Here is an 18,853-nt window from a genome sequence, read left to right as displayed (position 1 = left end):
ATCGCTTGGACCTGCTGCCTTGGAAGTAATGTCTTCAACATCCACCAGTGACATTTCACAGCTGGAAGCACACAGCCACGCTTTTGGCATTGGCATGTCTTTTGCGCCCTACTTCCAGCCTTTGAAGACCTAATTATTCAAACTGAAAGAACCGGCTGAATGAGTGTTTGCAGTGCACCAGGAGGAGCAGGGACCATAGCATTGGAGGGGTGAGGATGGCGCAGATGGAAACGTTTTCATGCGCTCCTCTGGGAGGAATGAAAAGAAAAGACGAAACCGGAAACAGTAGTAGCCGCAAGAGGAAGTGTCTTCAAGCGCCAAGCAAGCGCTCCTCGTTAGTATAGTGGTGCGTATCCCCGCCTGTCACGTGGGAGACCAGGGATGGATTGCTTGACGGCGAGCCAGGTTGCTTTTCTCCCATCAGATTCCAACCGCTAATGCTAACGCAGTGTGTGGGAGCTTACATGCTTTTCCTTTCCCGTCTTTTTCGGACGACTATTCCAAAGGGGTAACCTGAAGGAATAGGGGCCTGAAGACACGAGGCATTCTTAAACCAGCACTGGGCTGCACGGCCTTCTGTTGTGATCAGGTTATATTCGAGTCAAAAAGCCAGAGCATCCGCTTCCATCCTATGGAGCACGAGCTAAATCGGAAGAGGCAGGGGATACACCTACGCCTATCGGCGCACGTTCCCTGCGTCAGGCTGCTTCACCCATTTGCACCCGACTGGAGACGGCACTGAGCAAGCTTTTTGTCAGGAGTGGGATTCGAACCCACGCCTCCAGGGGAGACTGCGACCTGAACGCAGCGCCTTAGACCGCTCGGCCATCCTGACGCGGGCCCCCTGTCCCGGGGCGGTCTGATGAGCCACCGCGATCCCACTACGCTCCTCGAGTATCGCACTGTTATTAATACTACAGTGTGACTCCAGCATTAAAATGTTTGGAAAATGTGTCGGCTTTTATAATCCAGTGTAGAGCAGCATGTGATGATTTGTGCTACAACACCAAGCGCTCAAAGTGACGTCTGCGTTTGTCGTTGAAACTTTCAACTCTTTCATCACTTATGTAGGAAATAAAAAGAGCAGTTGTGCGCCACACGCAGAGGGGCCGTCAGCAGAGTGGCGCAGCGGAAGCGTGCTGGGCCCATAACCCAGAGGTCGATGGATCGAAACCATCCTCTGCTACGTGTGTCCTATGCACGATTCATAAGCATGCCATTGGGTTAGCAAAGTGCCTTCAAATAGTCTGCATCTCCCTTTCTTTAAATTCTGTCCTGAGTTTCTCTCTGGTGTGTGTTTGTGCAAGCTTGACACTTGCGGGACTCTTTAATCTTCACCAATACGGAGATGACCAAATGTGTCTTCGGTTGTTCTGAGGTCTTTGATAGTTTCTTTGAAAGCTTCAACTGAACCTCGAAATCGAAGCAGTTATGTTTATATTGATTTCTCACTGTAATCATTACGAACCAGGAACAGCCAGCACACTCGGTCGCATTAGTAATTATGTCACGTCTCTACTTAGCAGAGCATTCAAAGGCCCACTGGAAGTAGTAAAGCACTAAAACACTGCAAAACTGAACTCGGGAAAATCATACTGGGAGCTCTGAGCGATGTCTGCATCCAAGCCATCCAATACGGACTCTGAAACCTTGGAATATCAACACTATGATGCGCTACCTTTTACCTGGAGCAAAACGATGGAATTAGAAGAATGCTTACCGCAGGATACAACTGTGCCGCTGTTATTTGGAGCACGGTTTTCACTTGCATGAAAACTACAGCAGAACGTAGAAGGATGATCACTGAGGAGTCCACGCGGGCATGCTGAGGAGATTGTAGGTCGTACATTTCAATGATTACTGACATTTGCGCTGCTGGAGGTACAGTAATCAACAAAGAACAGGGTGTGCTACTCTCGAATCCGGTCAGCACATGATGAAAAGCCAGGAAGTATACCTTGTCAAATTGCCGTCAACAGGGACAAGTTAACCACCAGCTCTACCGGCGCCCGGCTAGCTCAGTCGGTAGAGCATGAGACTCTTAATCTCAGGGTCGTGGGTTCGAGCCCCACGTTGGGCGGTGCCCGTCTCCTTATTAACAAAGTTTCCCGCTCATCCTTGAACCTCTTACACCTCGATGGTACCGAGCACTGCGTTTTAATGCACAGGTGTGATCAAACCGAGATGAAAAGGGCGTATCTAGCTCCTTGCCCGAGAGATAAATCAAGGGTTCCGCAGATAATCCCTTGGCTCCGGTCACCGGGACGCAGATAGGAGCTGCAGCCATCATAACTTGTATGAAAACTAAGAAGAGCTCCTGTCTATTTACAGTTTCATTTACTCTAGCGTTTCCTTAAACATTGCGTGTACGAAGGCTAAGAAATTGGAGAGCTATTCTAATACAATAACTATTAGGAATCTTTTGGGCATAACAGTTTCACTGTGATTTTGCAGGTAACACGTACGTTGGGAAAACATTTTGAACGCGATCAATAACCGCACTGGAAAAATGTGGGAAAGAAAGGGCGAAAAGCGACTCTTCAACATGTGGAAATATCTTCCTGAGCGGAGCCCTCTTCTCGAAGCTCAACACTCTGCAAGAGTCACTTCTCCCAACTTGCGCCCGCAGGTTTCCGTAGTGTGCCTGCAAAGAGCCATCCGCTTGAGACAGGTGCACCTCCCGATTTCATTGAACTAAGCTAGATGCACAATTTCTAATGCAGCCTTCATCACAATAGACAGTTCATTTCTCGAAAGCTTGTCGTAAAAAAAGGAAACAAAGAACGAAAACGTATAGCTGACAATCTTCTGAAGATGCAGATTCAGCTTTGGGGAAATGGACATTTTATGTATGCAGATGCTTTTCAAGCGCTGGTTTTAGAACGTCGCTGTGCTTCCAGCATCCTTTTCAGCCTTCTAAACTGGCTACCGAGGTGCCGATCACATTGTAAAGCGGTTGAGAGGCCGGAGCTGCTCAAACCGCTCTTGCCGTTTCCCATCAATCAAAAGCACTATGTTGTTTCTTTGTATGGAAAGCTTTTCAAGTCTGGCATCGACACGCACCTTTCCTGAAACGTCCAAAAGGTGAATGCTTCGCAAAGAAATCCAGTCTACCTTCAGGGGGCATGATGTTGAAATCGGAATGAGCCCTGGGTGGGCTTGAAGCAGCAGCTGTTCAGTTAACAGCTGCACAGAAACGCACCCCGCTTGCTTTGTATCATTCGCAAGTTTCTGGTTAAAGAGTAAAAAAGGCTGGAATTCTTCTGCCAGCCGGCAGGATTTCTTCTGCACTCACCCAGAAAAGCCAAGAATTGTATTTCATCTTTCGCAAGCTGTATTTTCCAGGAGGAGAATGAATACTTGCATTAAACTGAATCAAGCCGACAGAGACGCACAGCCGTTGTTTTTCTCCATGGGAAGTTTTTCGTTAAGGAAAAACACCGTTGTCATTTTCTTGCCAGCCGGCGGTATTTCTTGTGCAGCGATGAGCCAGATTTGTATTTCGTATTTCGCAAGTTGTGTGAATTTCTTGAAGTTGAAAGTGAATTCGCTCCAGAAAAGAAATGTCCAGTCGCATGAAAGCCGTGGCTGTTTGTTAAACCGCAGGACCTGAGCTTGCGTTCTGTTTCTCATGGCGTTCGCAAAGGCGATTCCTGCCTTTAAAACTGCTGTGACTGCGACTGAAAGTGGCGTGTGGCGCAGCTTCTAAAGTCTTGTTGACGCTCCTCGATGTTGCTTTCTCTCTGCCTAAGGAAGTTCGATTGTCGCGTCGGAACGGGGAGACCTAATCCTTCCAGCTTTAAGCCACCCTTCAGTCTTCTGAAGGGTGTCCGAGTGCTAGCATGTCATTTGGCTTTTTTTTGGGGGGAAGCGGAGAGCGACATTGAAAAAGGTTACCGCCGCCGCCTCGCCCTCCGTGTTAAATGATCGCAAGCCGGCGGCGGCGGCGCTCCCTGTAGTCGTGGCCGAGCGGTTAAGACGATGGGCTAGAAAGCCATTGGGGTCTCCCCGCGTCGGCTCGAATCCTGCCCACTACGGCGCCCTTCTCCTGTCGCTTCGGCCTGCCCAGAAAAAGGCGGAGTGCCGTTTCTCTCTTCCTGCTTCTTGTACAAACGCTAAATCGCTTGGACCTGCTGCCTTGGAAGTAATGTCTTCAACATCCACCAGTGACATTTCACAGCTGGAAGCACACAGCCACGCTTTTGGCATTGGCATGTCTTTTGCGCCCTACTTCCAGCCTTTGAAGACCTAATTATTCAAACTGAAAGAACCGGCTGAATGAGTGTTTGCAGTGCACCAGGAGGAGCAGGGACCATAGCATTGGAGGGGTGAGGATGGCGCAGATGGAAACGTTTTCATGCGCTCCTCTGGGAGGAATGAAAAGAAAAGACGAAACCGGAAACAGTAGTAGCCGCAAGAGGAAGTGTCTTCAAGCGCCAAGCAAGCGCTCCTCGTTAGTATAGTGGTGCGTATCCCCGCCTGTCACGTGGGAGACCAGGGATGGATTGCTTGACGGCGAGCCAGGTTGCTTTTCTCCCATCAGATTCCAACCGCTAATGCTAACGCAGTGTGTGGGAGCTTACATGCTTTTCCTTTCCCGTCTTTTTCGGACGACTATTCCAAAGGGGTAACCTGAAGGAATAGGGGCCTGAAGACACGAGGCATTCTTAAACCAGCACTGGGCTGCACGGCCTTCTGTTGTGATCAGGTTATATTCGAGTCAAAAAGCCAGAGCATCCGCTTCCATCCTATGGAGCACGAGCTAAATCGGAAGAGGCAGGGGATACACCTACGCCTATCGGCGCACGTTCCCTGCGTCAGGCTGCTTCACCCATTTGCACCCGACTGGAGACGGCACTGAGCAAGCTTTTTGTCAGGAGTGGGATTCGAACCCACGCCTCCAGGGGAGACTGCGACCTGAACGCAGCGCCTTAGACCGCTCGGCCATCCTGACGCGGGCCCCCTGTCCCGGGGCGGTCTGATGAGCCACCGCGATCCCACTACGCTCCTCGAGTATCGCACTGTTATTAATACTACAGTGTGACTCCAGCATTAAAATGTTTGGAAAATGTGTCGGCTTTTATAATCCAGTGTAGAGCAGCATGTGATGATTTGTGCTACAACACCAAGCGCTCAAAGTGACGTCTGCGTTTGTCGTTGAAACTTTCAACTCTTTCATCACTTATGTAGGAAATAAAAAGAGCAGTTGTGCGCCACACGCAGAGGGGCCGTCAGCAGAGTGGCGCAGCGGAAGCGTGCTGGGCCCATAACCCAGAGGTCGATGGATCGAAACCATCCTCTGCTACGTGTGTCCTATGCACGATTCATAAGCATGCCATTGGGTTAGCAAAGTGCCTTCAAATAGTCTGCATCTCCCTTTCTTTAAATTCTGTCCTGAGTTTCTCTCTGGTGTGTTTGTGCAAGCTTGACACTTGCGGGACTCTTTAATCTTCACCAATACGGAGATGACCAAATGTGTCTTCGGTTGTTCTGAGGTCTTTGATAGTTTCTTTGAAAGCTTCAACTGAACCTCGAAATCGAAGCAGTTATGTTTATATTGATTTCTCACTGTAATCATTACGAACCAGGAACAGCCAGCACACTCGGTCGCATTAGTAATTATGTCACGTCTCTACTTAGCAGAGCATTCAAAGGCCCACTGGAAGTAGTAAAGCACTAAAACACTGCAAAACTGAACTCGGGAAAATCATACTGGGAGCTCTGAGCGATGTCTGCATCCAAGCCATCCAATACGGACTCTGAAACCTTGGAATATCAACACTATGATGCGCTACCTTTTACCTGGAGCAAAACGATGGAATTAGAAGAATGCTTACCGCAGGATACAACTGTGCCGCTGTTATTTGGAGCACGGTTTTCACTTGCATGAAAACTACAGCAGAACGTAGAAGGATGATCACTGAGGAGTCCACGCGGGCATGCTGAGGAGATTGTAGGTCGTACATTTCAATGATTACTGACATTTGCGCTGCTGGAGGTACAGTAATCAACAAAGAACAGGGTGTGCTACTCTCGAATCCGGTCAGCACATGATGAAAAGCCAGGAAGTATACCTTGTCAAATTGCCGTCAACAGGGACAAGTTAACCACCAGCTCTACCGGCGCCCGGCTAGCTCAGTCGGTAGAGCATGAGACTCTTAATCTCAGGGTCGTGGGTTCGAGCCCCACGTTGGGCGGTGCCCGTCTCCTTATTAACAAAGTTTCCCGCTCATCCTTGAACCTCTTACACCTCGATGGTACCGAGCACTGCGTTTTAATGCACAGGTGTGATCAAACCGAGATGAAAAGGGCGTATCTAGCTCCTTGCCCGAGAGATAAATCAAGGGTTCCGCAGATAATCCCTTGGCTCCGGTCACCGGGACGCAGATAGGAGCTGCAGCCATCATAACTTGTATGAAAACTAAGAAGAGCTCCTGTCTATTTACAGTTTCATTTACTCTAGCGTTTCCTTAAACATTGCGTGTACGAAGGCTAAGAAATTGGAGAGCTATTCTAATACAATAACTATTAGGAATCTTTTGGGCATAACAGTTTCACTGTGATTTTGCAGGTAACACGTACGTTGGGAAAACATTTTGAACGCGATCAATAACCGCACTGGAAAAATGTGGGAAAGAAAGGGCGAAAAGCGACTCTTCAACATGTGGAAATATCTTCCTGAGCGGAGCCCTCTTCTCGAAGCTCAACACTCTGCAAGAGTCACTTCTCCCAACTTGCGCCCGCAGGTTTCCGTAGTGTGCCTGCAAAGAGCCATCCGCTTGAGACAGGTGCACCTCCCGATTTCATTGAACTAAGCTAGATGCACAATTTCTAATGCAGCCTTCATCACAATAGACAGTTCATTTCTCGAAAGCTTGTCGTAAAAAAAGGAAACAAAGAACGAAAACGTATAGCTGACAATCTTCTGAAGATGCAGATTCAGCTTTGGGGAAATGGACATTTTATGTATGCAGATGCTTTTCAAGCGCTGGTTTTAGAACGTCGCTGTGCTTCCAGCATCCTTTTCAGCCTTCTAAACTGGCTACCGAGGTGCCGATCACATTGTAAAGCGGTTGAGAGGCCGGAGCTGCTCAAACCGCTCTTGCCGTTTCCCATCAATCAAAAGCACTATGTTGTTTCTTTGTATGGAAAGCTTTTCAAGTCTGGCATCGACACGCACCTTTCCTGAAACGTCCAAAAGGTGAATGCTTCGCAAAGAAATCCAGTCTACCTTCAGGGGGCATGATGTTGAAATCGGAATGAGCCCTGGGTGGGCTTGAAGCAGCAGCTGTTCAGTTAACAGCTGCACAGAAACGCACCCCGCTTGCTTTGTATCATTCGCAAGTTTCTGGTTAAAGAGTAAAAAAGGCTGGAATTCTTCTGCCAGCCGGCAGGATTTCTTCTGCACTCACCCAGAAAAGCCAAGAATTGTATTTCATCTTTCGCAAGCTGTATTTTCCAGGAGGAGAATGAATACTTGCATTAAACTGAATCAAGCCGACAGAGACGCACAGCCGTTGTTTTTCTCCATGGGAAGTTTTTCGTTAAGGAAAAACACCGTTGTCATTTTCTTGCCAGCCGGCGGTATTTCTTGTGCAGCGATGAGCCAGATTTGTATTTCGTATTTCGCAAGTTGTGTGAATTTCTTGAAGTTGAAAGTGAATTCGCTCCAGAAAAGAAATGTCCAGTCGCATGAAAGCCGTGGCTGTTTGTTAAACCGCAGGACCTGAGCTTGCGTTCTGTTTCTCATGGCGTTCGCAAAGGCGATTCCTGCCTTTAAAACTGCTGTGACTGCGACTGAAAGTGGCGTGTGGCGCAGCTTCTAAAGTCTTGTTGACGCTCCTCGATGTTGCTTTCTCTCTGCCTAAGGAAGTTCGATTGTCGCGTCGGAACGGGGAGACCTAATCCTTCCAGCTTTAAGCCACCCTTCAGTCTTCTGAAGGGTGTCCGAGTGCTAGCATGTCATTTGGCTTTTTTTTGGGGGGAAGCGGAGAGCGACATTGAAAAAGGTTACCGCCGCCGCCTCGCCCTCCGTGTTAAATGATCGCAAGCCGGCGGCGGCGGCGCTCCCTGTAGTCGTGGCCGAGCGGTTAAGACGATGGGCTAGAAAGCCATTGGGGTCTCCCCGCGTCGGCTCGAATCCTGCCCACTACGGCGCCCTTCTCCTGTCGCTTCGGCCTGCCCAGAAAAAGGCGGAGTGCCGTTTCTCTCTTCCTGCTTCTTGTACAAACGCTAAATCGCTTGGACCTGCTGCCTTGGAAGTAATGTCTTCAACATCCACCAGTGACATTTCACAGCTGGAAGCACACAGCCACGCTTTTGGCATTGGCATGTCTTTTGCGCCCTACTTCCAGCCTTTGAAGACCTAATTATTCAAACTGAAAGAACCGGCTGAATGAGTGTTTGCAGTGCACCAGGAGGAGCAGGGACCATAGCATTGGAGGGGTGAGGATGGCGCAGATGGAAACGTTTTCATGCGCTCCTCTGGGAGGAATGAAAAGAAAAGACGAAACCGGAAACAGTAGTAGCCGCAAGAGGAAGTGTCTTCAAGCGCCAAGCAAGCGCTCCTCGTTAGTATAGTGGTGCGTATCCCCGCCTGTCACGTGGGAGACCAGGGATGGATTGCTTGACGGCGAGCCAGGTTGCTTTTCTCCCATCAGATTCCAACCGCTAATGCTAACGCAGTGTGTGGGAGCTTACATGCTTTTCCTTTCCCGTCTTTTTCGGACGACTATTCCAAAGGGGTAACCTGAAGGAATAGGGGCCTGAAGACACGAGGCATTCTTAAACCAGCACTGGGCTGCACGGCCTTCTGTTGTGATCAGGTTATATTCGAGTCAAAAAGCCAGAGCATCCGCTTCCATCCTATGGAGCACGAGCTAAATCGGAAGAGGCAGGGGATACACCTACGCCTATCGGCGCACGTTCCCTGCGTCAGGCTGCTTCACCCATTTGCACCCGACTGGAGACGGCACTGAGCAAGCTTTTTGTCAGGAGTGGGATTCGAACCCACGCCTCCAGGGGAGACTGCGACCTGAACGCAGCGCCTTAGACCGCTCGGCCATCCTGACGCGGGCCCCCTGTCCCGGGGCGGTCTGATGAGCCACCGCGATCCCACTACGCTCCTCGAGTATCGCACTGTTATTAATACTACAGTGTGACTCCAGCATTAAAATGTTTGGAAAATGTGTCGGCTTTTATAATCCAGTGTAGAGCAGCATGTGATGATTTGTGCTACAACACCAAGCGCTCAAAGTGACGTCTGCGTTTGTCGTTGAAACTTTCAACTCTTTCATCACTTATGTAGGAAATAAAAAGAGCAGTTGTGCGCCACACGCAGAGGGGCCGTCAGCAGAGTGGCGCAGCGGAAGCGTGCTGGGCCCATAACCCAGAGGTCGATGGATCGAAACCATCCTCTGCTACGTGTGTCCTATGCACGATTCATAAGCATGCCATTGGGTTAGCAAAGTGCCTTCAAATAGTCTGCATCTCCCTTTCTTTAAATTCTGTCCTGAGTTTCTCTCTGGTGTGTGTTTGTGCAAGCTTGACACTTGCGGGACTCTTTAATCTTCACCAATACGGAGATGACCAAATGTGTCTTCGGTTGTTCTGAGGTCTTTGATAGTTTCTTTGAAAGCTTCAACTGAACCTCGAAATCGAAGCAGTTATGTTTATATTGATTTCTCACTGTAATCATTACGAACCAGGAACAGCCAGCACACTCGGTCGCATTAGTAATTATGTCACGTCTCTACTTAGCAGAGCATTCAAAGGCCCACTGGAAGTAGTAAAGCACTAAAACACTGCAAAACTGAACTCGGGAAAATCATACTGGGAGCTCTGAGCGATGTCTGCATCCAAGCCATCCAATACGGACTCTGAAACCTTGGAATATCAACACTATGATGCGCTACCTTTTACCTGGAGCAAAACGATGGAATTAGAAGAATGCTTACCGCAGGATACAACTGTGCCGCTGTTATTTGGAGCACGGTTTTCACTTGCATGAAAACTACAGCAGAACGTAGAAGGATGATCACTGAGGAGTCCACGCGGGCATGCTGAGGAGATTGTAGGTCGTACATTTCAATGATTACTGACATTTGCGCTGCTGGAGGTACAGTAATCAACAAAGAACAGGGTGTGCTACTCTCGAATCCGGTCAGCACATGATGAAAAGCCAGGAAGTATACCTTGTCAAATTGCCGTCAACAGGGACAAGTTAACCACCAGCTCTACCGGCGCCCGGCTAGCTCAGTCGGTAGAGCATGAGACTCTTAATCTCAGGGTCGTGGGTTCGAGCCCCACGTTGGGCGGTGCCCGTCTCCTTATTAACAAAGTTTCCCGCTCATCCTTGAACCTCTTACACCTCGATGGTACCGAGCACTGCGTTTTAATGCACAGGTGTGATCAAACCGAGATGAAAAGGGCGTATCTAGCTCCTTGCCCGAGAGATAAATCAAGGGTTCCGCAGATAATCCCTTGGCTCCGGTCACCGGGACGCAGATAGGAGCTGCAGCCATCATAACTTGTATGAAAACTAAGAAGAGCTCCTGTCTATTTACAGTTTCATTTACTCTAGCGTTTCCTTAAACATTGCGTGTACGAAGGCTAAGAAATTGGAGAGCTATTCTAATACAATAACTATTAGGAATCTTTTGGGCATAACAGTTTCACTGTGATTTTGCAGGTAACACGTACGTTGGGAAAACATTTTGAACGCGATCAATAACCGCACTGGAAAAATGTGGGAAAGAAAGGGCGAAAAGCGACTCTTCAACATGTGGAAATATCTTCCTGAGCGGAGCCCTCTTCTCGAAGCTCAACACTCTGCAAGAGTCACTTCTCCCAACTTGCGCCCGCAGGTTTCCGTAGTGTGCCTGCAAAGAGCCATCCGCTTGAGACAGGTGCACCTCCCGATTTCATTGAACTAAGCTAGATGCACAATTTCTAATGCAGCCTTCATCACAATAGACAGTTCATTTCTCGAAAGCTTGTCGTAAAAAAAGGAAACAAAGAACGAAAACGTATAGCTGACAATCTTCTGAAGATGCAGATTCAGCTTTGGGGAAATGGACATTTTATGTATGCAGATGCTTTTCAAGCGCTGGTTTTAGAACGTCGCTGTGCTTCCAGCATCCTTTTCAGCCTTCTAAACTGGCTACCGAGGTGCCGATCACATTGTAAAGCGGTTGAGAGGCCGGAGCTGCTCAAACCGCTCTTGCCGTTTCCCATCAATCAAAAGCACTATGTTGTTTCTTTGTATGGAAAGCTTTTCAAGTCTGGCATCGACACGCACCTTTCCTGAAACGTCCAAAAGGTGAATGCTTCGCAAAGAAATCCAGTCTACCTTCAGGGGGCATGATGTTGAAATCGGAATGAGCCCTGGGTGGGCTTGAAGCAGCAGCTGTTCAGTTAACAGCTGCACAGAAACGCACCCCGCTTGCTTTGTATCATTCGCAAGTTTCTGGTTAAAGAGTAAAAAAGGCTGGAATTCTTCTGCCAGCCGGCAGGATTTCTTCTGCACTCACCCAGAAAAGCCAAGAATTGTATTTCATCTTTCGCAAGCTGTATTTTCCAGGAGGAGAATGAATACTTGCATTAAACTGAATCAAGCCGACAGAGACGCACAGCCGTTGTTTTTCTCCATGGGAAGTTTTTCGTTAAGGAAAAACACCGTTGTCATTTTCTTGCCAGCCGGCGGTATTTCTTGTGCAGCGATGAGCCAGATTTGTATTTCGTATTTCGCAAGTTGTGTGAATTTCTTGAAGTTGAAAGTGAATTCGCTCCAGAAAAGAAATGTCCAGTCGCATGAAAGCCGTGGCTGTTTGTTAAACCGCAGGACCTGAGCTTGCGTTCTGTTTCTCATGGCGTTCGCAAAGGCGATTCCTGCCTTTAAAACTGCTGTGACTGCGACTGAAAGTGGCGTGTGGCGCAGCTTCTAAAGTCTTGTTGACGCTCCTCGATGTTGCTTTCTCTCTGCCTAAGGAAGTTCGATTGTCGCGTCGGAACGGGGAGACCTAATCCTTCCAGCTTTAAGCCACCCTTCAGTCTTCTGAAGGGTGTCCGAGTGCTAGCATGTCATTTGGCTTTTTTTTGGGGGGAAGCGGAGAGCGACATTGAAAAAGGTTACCGCCGCCGCCTCGCCCTCCGTGTTAAATGATCGCAAGCCGGCGGCGGCGGCGCTCCCTGTAGTCGTGGCCGAGCGGTTAAGACGATGGGCTAGAAAGCCATTGGGGTCTCCCCGCGTCGGCTCGAATCCTGCCCACTACGGCGCCCTTCTCCTGTCGCTTCGGCCTGCCCAGAAAAAGGCGGAGTGCCGTTTCTCTCTTCCTGCTTCTTGTACAAACGCTAAATCGCTTGGACCTGCTGCCTTGGAAGTAATGTCTTCAACATCCACCAGTGACATTTCACAGCTGGAAGCACACAGCCACGCTTTTGGCATTGGCATGTCTTTTGCGCCCTACTTCCAGCCTTTGAAGACCTAATTATTCAAACTGAAAGAACCGGCTGAATGAGTGTTTGCAGTGCACCAGGAGGAGCAGGGACCATAGCATTGGAGGGGTGAGGATGGCGCAGATGGAAACGTTTTCATGCGCTCCTCTGGGAGGAATGAAAAGAAAAGACGAAACCGGAAACAGTAGTAGCCGCAAGAGGAAGTGTCTTCAAGCGCCAAGCAAGCGCTCCTCGTTAGTATAGTGGTGCGTATCCCCGCCTGTCACGTGGGAGACCAGGGATGGATTGCTTGACGGCGAGCCAGGTTGCTTTTCTCCCATCAGATTCCAACCGCTAATGCTAACGCAGTGTGTGGGAGCTTACATGCTTTTCCTTTCCCGTCTTTTTCGGACGACTATTCCAAAGGGGTAACCTGAAGGAATAGGGGCCTGAAGACACGAGGCATTCTTAAACCAGCACTGGGCTGCACGGCCTTCTGTTGTGATCAGGTTATATTCGAGTCAAAAAGCCAGAGCATCCGCTTCCATCCTATGGAGCACGAGCTAAATCGGAAGAGGCAGGGGATACACCTACGCCTATCGGCGCACGTTCCCTGCGTCAGGCTGCTTCACCCATTTGCACCCGACTGGAGACGGCACTGAGCAAGCTTTTTGTCAGGAGTGGGATTCGAACCCACGCCTCCAGGGGAGACTGCGACCTGAACGCAGCGCCTTAGACCGCTCGGCCATCCTGACGCGGGCCCCCTGTCCCGGGGCGGTCTGATGAGCCACCGCGATCCCACTACGCTCCTCGAGTATCGCACTGTTATTAATACTACAGTGTGACTCCAGCATTAAAATGTTTGGAAAATGTGTCGGCTTTTATAATCCAGTGTAGAGCAGCATGTGATGATTTGTGCTACAACACCAAGCGCTCAAAGTGACGTCTGCGTTTGTCGTTGAAACTTTCAACTCTTTCATCACTTATGTAGGAAATAAAAAGAGCAGTTGTGCGCCACACGCAGAGGGGCCGTCAGCAGAGTGGCGCAGCGGAAGCGTGCTGGGCCCATAACCCAGAGGTCGATGGATCGAAACCATCCTCTGCTACGTGTGTCCTATGCACGATTCATAAGCATGCCATTGGGTTAGCAAAGTGCCTTCAAATAGTCTGCATCTCCCTTTCTTTAAATTCTGTCCTGAGTTTCTCTCTGGTGTGTGTTTGTGCAAGCTTGACACTTGCGGGACTCTTTAATCTTCACCAATACGGAGATGACCAAATGTGTCTTCGGTTGTTCTGAGGTCTTTGATAGTTTCTTTGAAAGCTTCAACTGAACCTCGAAATCGAAGCAGTTATGTTTATATTGATTTCTCACTGTAATCATTACGAACCAGGAACAGCCAGCACACTCGGTCGCATTAGTAATTATGTCACGTCTCTACTTAGCAGAGCATTCAAAGGCCCACTGGAAGTAGTAAAGCACTAAAACACTGCAAAACTGAACTCGGGAAAATCATACTGGGAGCTCTGAGCGATGTCTGCATCCAAGCCATCCAATACGGACTCTGAAACCTTGGAATATCAACACTATGATGCGCTACCTTTTACCTGGAGCAAAACGATGGAATTAGAAGAATGCTTACCGCAGGATACAACTGTGCCGCTGTTATTTGGAGCACGGTTTTCACTTGCATGAAAACTACAGCAGAACGTAGAAGGATGATCACTGAGGAGTCCACGCGGGCATGCTGAGGAGATTGTAGGTCGTACATTTCAATGATTACTGACATTTGCGCTGCTGAAGGTACAGTAATCAACAAAGAACAGGGTGTGCTACTCTCGAATCCGGTCAGCACATGATGAAAAGCCAGGAAGTATACCTTGTCAAATTGCCGTCAACAGGGACAAGTTAACCACCAGCTCTACCGGCGCCCGGCTAGCTCAGTCGGTAGAGCATGAGACTCTTAATCTCAGGGTCGTGGGTTCGAGCCCCACGTTGGGCGGTGCCCGTCTCCTTATTAACAAAGTTTCCCGCTCATCCTTGAACCTCTTACACCTCGATGGTACCGAGCACTGCGTTTTAATGCACAGGTGTGATCAAACCGAGATGAAAAGGGCGTATCTAGCTCCTTGCCCGAGAGATAAATCAAGGGTTCCGCAGATAATCCCTTGGCTCCGGTCACCGGGACGCAGATAGGAGCTGCAGCCATCATAACTTGTATGAAAACTAAGAAGAGCTCCTGTCTATTTACAGTTTCATTTACTCTAGCGTTTCCTTAAACATTGCGTGTACGAAGGCTAAGAAATTGGAGAGCTATTCTAATACAATAACTATTAGGAATCTTTTGGGCATAACAGTTTCACTGTGATTTTGCAGGTAACACGTACGTTGGGAAAACATTTTGAACGCGATCAATAACCGCACTGGAAAAATGTGGGAAAGAAAGGGCGAAAAGCGACTCTTCAACATGTGGAAATATCTTCCTGAGCGGAGCCCTCTTCTCGAAGCTCAACACTCTGCAAGAGTCACTTCTCCCAACTTGCGCCCGCAGGTTTCCGTAGTGTGCCTGCAAAGAGCCATCCGCTTGAGACAGGTGCACCTCCCGATTTCATTGAACTAAGCTAGATGCACAATTTCTAATGCAGCCTTCATCACAATAGACAGTTCATTTCTCAAAAGCTTGTCGTAAAAAAAGGAAACAAAGAACGAAAACGTATAGCTGACAATCTTCTGAAGATGCAGATTCAGCTTTGGGGAAATGGACATTTTATGTATGCAGATGCTTTTCAAGCGCTGGTTTTAGAACGTCGCTGTGCTTCCAGCATCCTTTTCAGCCTTCTAAACTGGCTACCGAGGTGCCGATCACATTGTAAAGCGGTTGAGAGGCCGGAGCTGCTCAAACCGCTCTTGCCGTTTCCCATCAATTAAAAGCACTATGTTGTTTCTTTGTATGGAAAGCTTTTCAAGTCTGGCATCGACACGCACCTTTCCTGAAACGTCCAAAAGGTGAATGCTTCGCAAAGAAATCCAGTCTACCTTCAGGGGGCATGATGTTGAAATCGGAATGAGCCCTGGGTGGGCTTGAAGCAGCAGCTGTTCAGTTAACAGCTGCACAGAAACGCACCCCGCTTGCTTTGTATCATTCGCAAGTTTCTGGTTAAAGAGTAAAAAAGGCTGGAATTCTTCTGCCAGCCGGCAGGATTTCTTCTGCACTCACCCAGAAAAGCCAAGAATTGTATTTCATCTTTCGCAAGCTGTATTTTCCAGGAGGAGAATGAATACTTGCATTAAACTGAATCAAGCCGACAGAGACGCACAGCCGTTGTTTTTCTCCATGGGAAGTTTTTCGTTAAGGAAAAACACCGTTGTCATTTTCTTGCCAGCCGGCGGTATTTCTTGTGCAGCGATGAGCCAGATTTGTATTTCGTATTTCGCAAGTTGTGTGAATTTCTTGAAGTTGAAAGTGAATTCGCTCCAGAAAAGAAATGTCCAGTCGCATGAAAGCCGTGGCTGTTTGTTAAACCGCAGGACCTGAGCTTGCGTTCTGTTTCTCATGGCGTTCGCAAAGGCGATTCCTGCCTTTAAAACTGCTGTGACTGCGACTGAAAGTGGCGTGTGGCGCAGCTTCTAAAGTCTTGTTGACGCTCCTCGATGTTGCTTTCTCTCTGCCTAAGGAAGTTCGATTGTCGCGTCGGAACGGGGAGACCTAATCCTTCCAGCTTTAAGCCACCCTTCAGTCTTCTGAAGGGTGTCCGAGTGCTAGCATGTCATTTGGCTTTTTTTTGGGGGGAAGCGGAGAGCGACATTGAAAAAGGTTACCGCCGCCGCCTCGCCCTCCGTGTTAAATGATCGCAAGCCGGCGGCGGCGGCGCTCCCTGTAGTCGTGGCCGAGCGGTTAAGACGATGGGCTAGAAAGCCATTGGGGTCTCCCCGCGTCGGCTCGAATCCTGCCCACTACGGCGCCCTTCTCCTGTCGCTTCGGCCTGCCCAGAAAAAGGCGGAGTGCCGTTTCTCTCTTCCTGCTTCTTGTACAAACGCTAAATCGCTTGGACCTGCTGCCTTGGAAGTAGTCTTCAACATCCACCAGTGACATTTCACAGCTGGAAGCACACAGCCACGCTTTTGGCATTGGCATGTCTTTTGCGCCCTACTTCCAGCCTTTGAAGACCTAATTATTCAAACTGAAAGAACCGGCTGAATGAGTGTTTGCAGTGCACCAGGAGGAGCAGGGACCATAGCATTGGAGGGGTGAGGATGGCGCAGATGGAAACGTTTTCATGCGCTCCTCTGGGAGGAATGAAAAGAAAAGACGAAACCGGAAACAGTAGTAGCCGCAAGAGGAAGTGTCTTCAAGCGCCAAGCAAGCGCTCCTCGTTAGTATAGTGGTGCGTATCCCCGCCTGTCACGTGGGAGACCAGGGATGGATTGCTTGACGGCGAGCCAGGTTGCTTTTCTCCCATCAGATTCCAACCGCTAATGCTAACGCAGTGTGTGGGAGCTTACATGCTTTTCCTTTCCCGTCTTTTTCGGACGACTATTCCAAAGGGGTAACCTGAAGGAATAGGGGCCTGAAGACACGAGGCATTCTTAAACCAGCACTGGGCTGCACGGCCTTCTGTTGTGATCAGGTTATATTCGAGTCAAAAAGCCAGAGCATCCGCTTCCATCCTATGGAGCACGAGCTAAATCGGAAGAGGCAGGGGATACACCTACGCCTATCGGCGCACGTTCCCTGCGTCAGGCTGCTTCACCCATTTGCACCCGACTGGAGACGGCACTGAGCAAGCTTTTTGTCAGGAGTGGGATTCGAACCCACGCCTCCAGGGGAGACTGCGACCTGAACGCAGCGCCTTAGACCGCTCGGCCATCCTGACGCGGGCCCCCTGTCCCGGGGCGGTCTGATGAGCCACCGCGATCCCACTACGCTCCTCGAGTATCGCACTGTTATTAATACTACAGTGTGACTCCAGCATTAAAATGTTTGGAAAATGTGTCGGCTTTTATAATCCAGTGTAGAGCAGCATGTGATGATTTGTGCTACAACACCAAGCGCTCAAAGTGACGTCTGCGTTTGTCGTTGAAACTTTCAACTCTTTCATCACTTATGTAGGAAATAAAAAGAGCAGTTGTGCGCCACACGCAGAGGGGCCGTCAGCAGAGTGGCGCAGCGGAAGCGTGCTGGGCCCATAACCCAGAGGTCGATGGATCGAAACCATCCTCTGCTACGTGTGTCCTATGCACGATTCATAAGCATGCCATTGGGTTAGCAAAGTGCCTTCAAATAGTCTGCATCTCCCTTTCTTTAAATTCTGTCCTGAGTTTCTCTCTGGTGTGTGTTTGTGCAAGCTTGACACTTGCGGGACTCTTTAATCTTCACCAATACGGAGATGACCAAATGTGTCTTCGGTTGTTCTGAGGTCTTTGATAGTTTCTTTGAAAGCTTCAACTGAACCTCGAAATCGAAGCAGTTATGTTTATATTGATTTCTCACTGTAATCATTACGAACCAGGAACAGCCAGCACACTCGGTCGCATTAGTAATTATGTCACGTCTCTACTTAGCAGAGCATTCAAAGGCCCACTGGAAGTAGTAAAGCACTAAAACACTGCAAAACTGAACTCGGGAAAATCATACTGGGAGCTCTGAGCGATGTCTGCATCCAAGCCATCCAATACGGACTCTGAAACCTTGGAATATCAACACTATGATGCGCTACCTTTTACCTGGAGCAAAACGATGGAATTAGAAGAATGCTTACCGCAGGATACAACTGTGCCGCTGTTATTTGGAGCACGGTTTTCACTTGCATGAAAACTACAGCAGAACGTAGAAGGATGATCACTGAGGAGTCCACGCGGGCATGCTGAGGAGATTGTAGGTCGTACATTTCAATGATTACTGACATTTGCGCTGCTGGAGGTACAGTAATCAACAAAGAACAGGGTGTGCTACTCTCGAATCCGGTCAGCACATGATGAAAAGCCAGGAAGTATACCTTGTCAAATTGCCGTCAACAGGGACAAGTTAACCACCAGCTCTACCGGCGCCCGGCTAGCTCAGTCGGTAGAGCATGAGACTCTTAATCTCAGGGTCGTGGGTTCGAGCCCCACGTTGGGCGGTGCCCGTCTCCTTATTAACAAAGTTTCCCGCTCATCCTTGAACCTCTTACACCTCGATGGTACCGAGCACTGCGTTTTAATGCACAGGTGTGATCAAACCGAGATGAAAAGGGCGTATCTAGCTCCTTGCCCGAGAGATAAATCAAGGGTTCCGCAGATAATCCCTTGGCTCCGGTCACCGGGACGCAGATAGGAGCTGCAGCCATCATAACTTGTATGAAAACTAAGAAGAGCTCCTGTCTATTTACAGTTTCATTTACTCTAGCGTTTCCTTAAACATTGCGTGTACGAAGGCTAAGA

General features: G+C 48.9%; 15 non-coding genes across 15 annotated transcripts; 10 read left to right on the top strand and 5 right to left on the bottom strand.

The window, feature by feature from the left end:
* Nucleotides 1-752: 752 nt before the first annotated feature.
* On the bottom strand, nt 753-835 carry trnal-cag (transfer RNA leucine (anticodon CAG)). Its single transcript has one exon. It is a non-coding gene; the product is annotated as a tRNA-Leu (tRNA).
* Nucleotides 836-1,114: 279 nt separating this feature from the next.
* On the top strand, nt 1,115-1,186 carry trnam-cau (transfer RNA methionine (anticodon CAU)). Its single transcript has one exon. It is a non-coding gene; the product is annotated as a tRNA-Met (tRNA).
* Nucleotides 1,187-2,007: 821 nt separating this feature from the next.
* trnak-cuu (transfer RNA lysine (anticodon CUU)) lies at nt 2,008-2,080 on the top strand. Its single transcript has one exon. It is a non-coding gene; the product is annotated as a tRNA-Lys (tRNA).
* A 2,791-nt stretch (nt 2,081-4,871) lies between these two features.
* Nucleotides 4,872-4,954, bottom strand: trnal-cag (transfer RNA leucine (anticodon CAG)). Its single transcript has one exon. It is a non-coding gene; the product is annotated as a tRNA-Leu (tRNA).
* A 279-nt stretch (nt 4,955-5,233) lies between these two features.
* trnam-cau (transfer RNA methionine (anticodon CAU)) lies at nt 5,234-5,305 on the top strand. Its single transcript has one exon. It is a non-coding gene; the product is annotated as a tRNA-Met (tRNA).
* An 819-nt stretch (nt 5,306-6,124) lies between these two features.
* trnak-cuu (transfer RNA lysine (anticodon CUU)) lies at nt 6,125-6,197 on the top strand. The gene has a single exon. It is a non-coding gene; the product is annotated as a tRNA-Lys (tRNA).
* A 2,791-nt stretch (nt 6,198-8,988) lies between these two features.
* Nucleotides 8,989-9,071, bottom strand: trnal-cag (transfer RNA leucine (anticodon CAG)). Its single transcript has one exon. It is a non-coding gene; the product is annotated as a tRNA-Leu (tRNA).
* A 279-nt stretch (nt 9,072-9,350) lies between these two features.
* trnam-cau (transfer RNA methionine (anticodon CAU)) lies at nt 9,351-9,422 on the top strand. The gene has a single exon. It is a non-coding gene; the product is annotated as a tRNA-Met (tRNA).
* An 821-nt stretch (nt 9,423-10,243) lies between these two features.
* Nucleotides 10,244-10,316, top strand: trnak-cuu (transfer RNA lysine (anticodon CUU)). Its single transcript has one exon. It is a non-coding gene; the product is annotated as a tRNA-Lys (tRNA).
* Nucleotides 10,317-13,107: 2,791 nt separating this feature from the next.
* On the bottom strand, nt 13,108-13,190 carry trnal-cag (transfer RNA leucine (anticodon CAG)). The gene has a single exon. It is a non-coding gene; the product is annotated as a tRNA-Leu (tRNA).
* Nucleotides 13,191-13,469: 279 nt separating this feature from the next.
* trnam-cau (transfer RNA methionine (anticodon CAU)) lies at nt 13,470-13,541 on the top strand. The gene has a single exon. It is a non-coding gene; the product is annotated as a tRNA-Met (tRNA).
* Nucleotides 13,542-14,362: 821 nt separating this feature from the next.
* On the top strand, nt 14,363-14,435 carry trnak-cuu (transfer RNA lysine (anticodon CUU)). The gene has a single exon. It is a non-coding gene; the product is annotated as a tRNA-Lys (tRNA).
* Nucleotides 14,436-17,224: 2,789 nt separating this feature from the next.
* On the bottom strand, nt 17,225-17,307 carry trnal-cag (transfer RNA leucine (anticodon CAG)). The gene has a single exon. It is a non-coding gene; the product is annotated as a tRNA-Leu (tRNA).
* A 279-nt stretch (nt 17,308-17,586) lies between these two features.
* trnam-cau (transfer RNA methionine (anticodon CAU)) lies at nt 17,587-17,658 on the top strand. Its single transcript has one exon. It is a non-coding gene; the product is annotated as a tRNA-Met (tRNA).
* An 821-nt stretch (nt 17,659-18,479) lies between these two features.
* On the top strand, nt 18,480-18,552 carry trnak-cuu (transfer RNA lysine (anticodon CUU)). The gene has a single exon. It is a non-coding gene; the product is annotated as a tRNA-Lys (tRNA).
* Nucleotides 18,553-18,853: the final 301 nt, after the last annotated feature.

This window comes from Lepisosteus oculatus, unplaced genomic scaffold, assembly GCF_040954835.1.
Source record: "Lepisosteus oculatus isolate fLepOcu1 unplaced genomic scaffold, fLepOcu1.hap2 HAP2_SCAFFOLD_95, whole genome shotgun sequence".
In the NCBI taxonomy this organism is placed as follows: Eukaryota; Metazoa; Chordata; class Actinopteri; order Semionotiformes; family Lepisosteidae; genus Lepisosteus; species Lepisosteus oculatus.
This window is presented reverse-complemented; position numbering and strand designations above follow the sequence as displayed.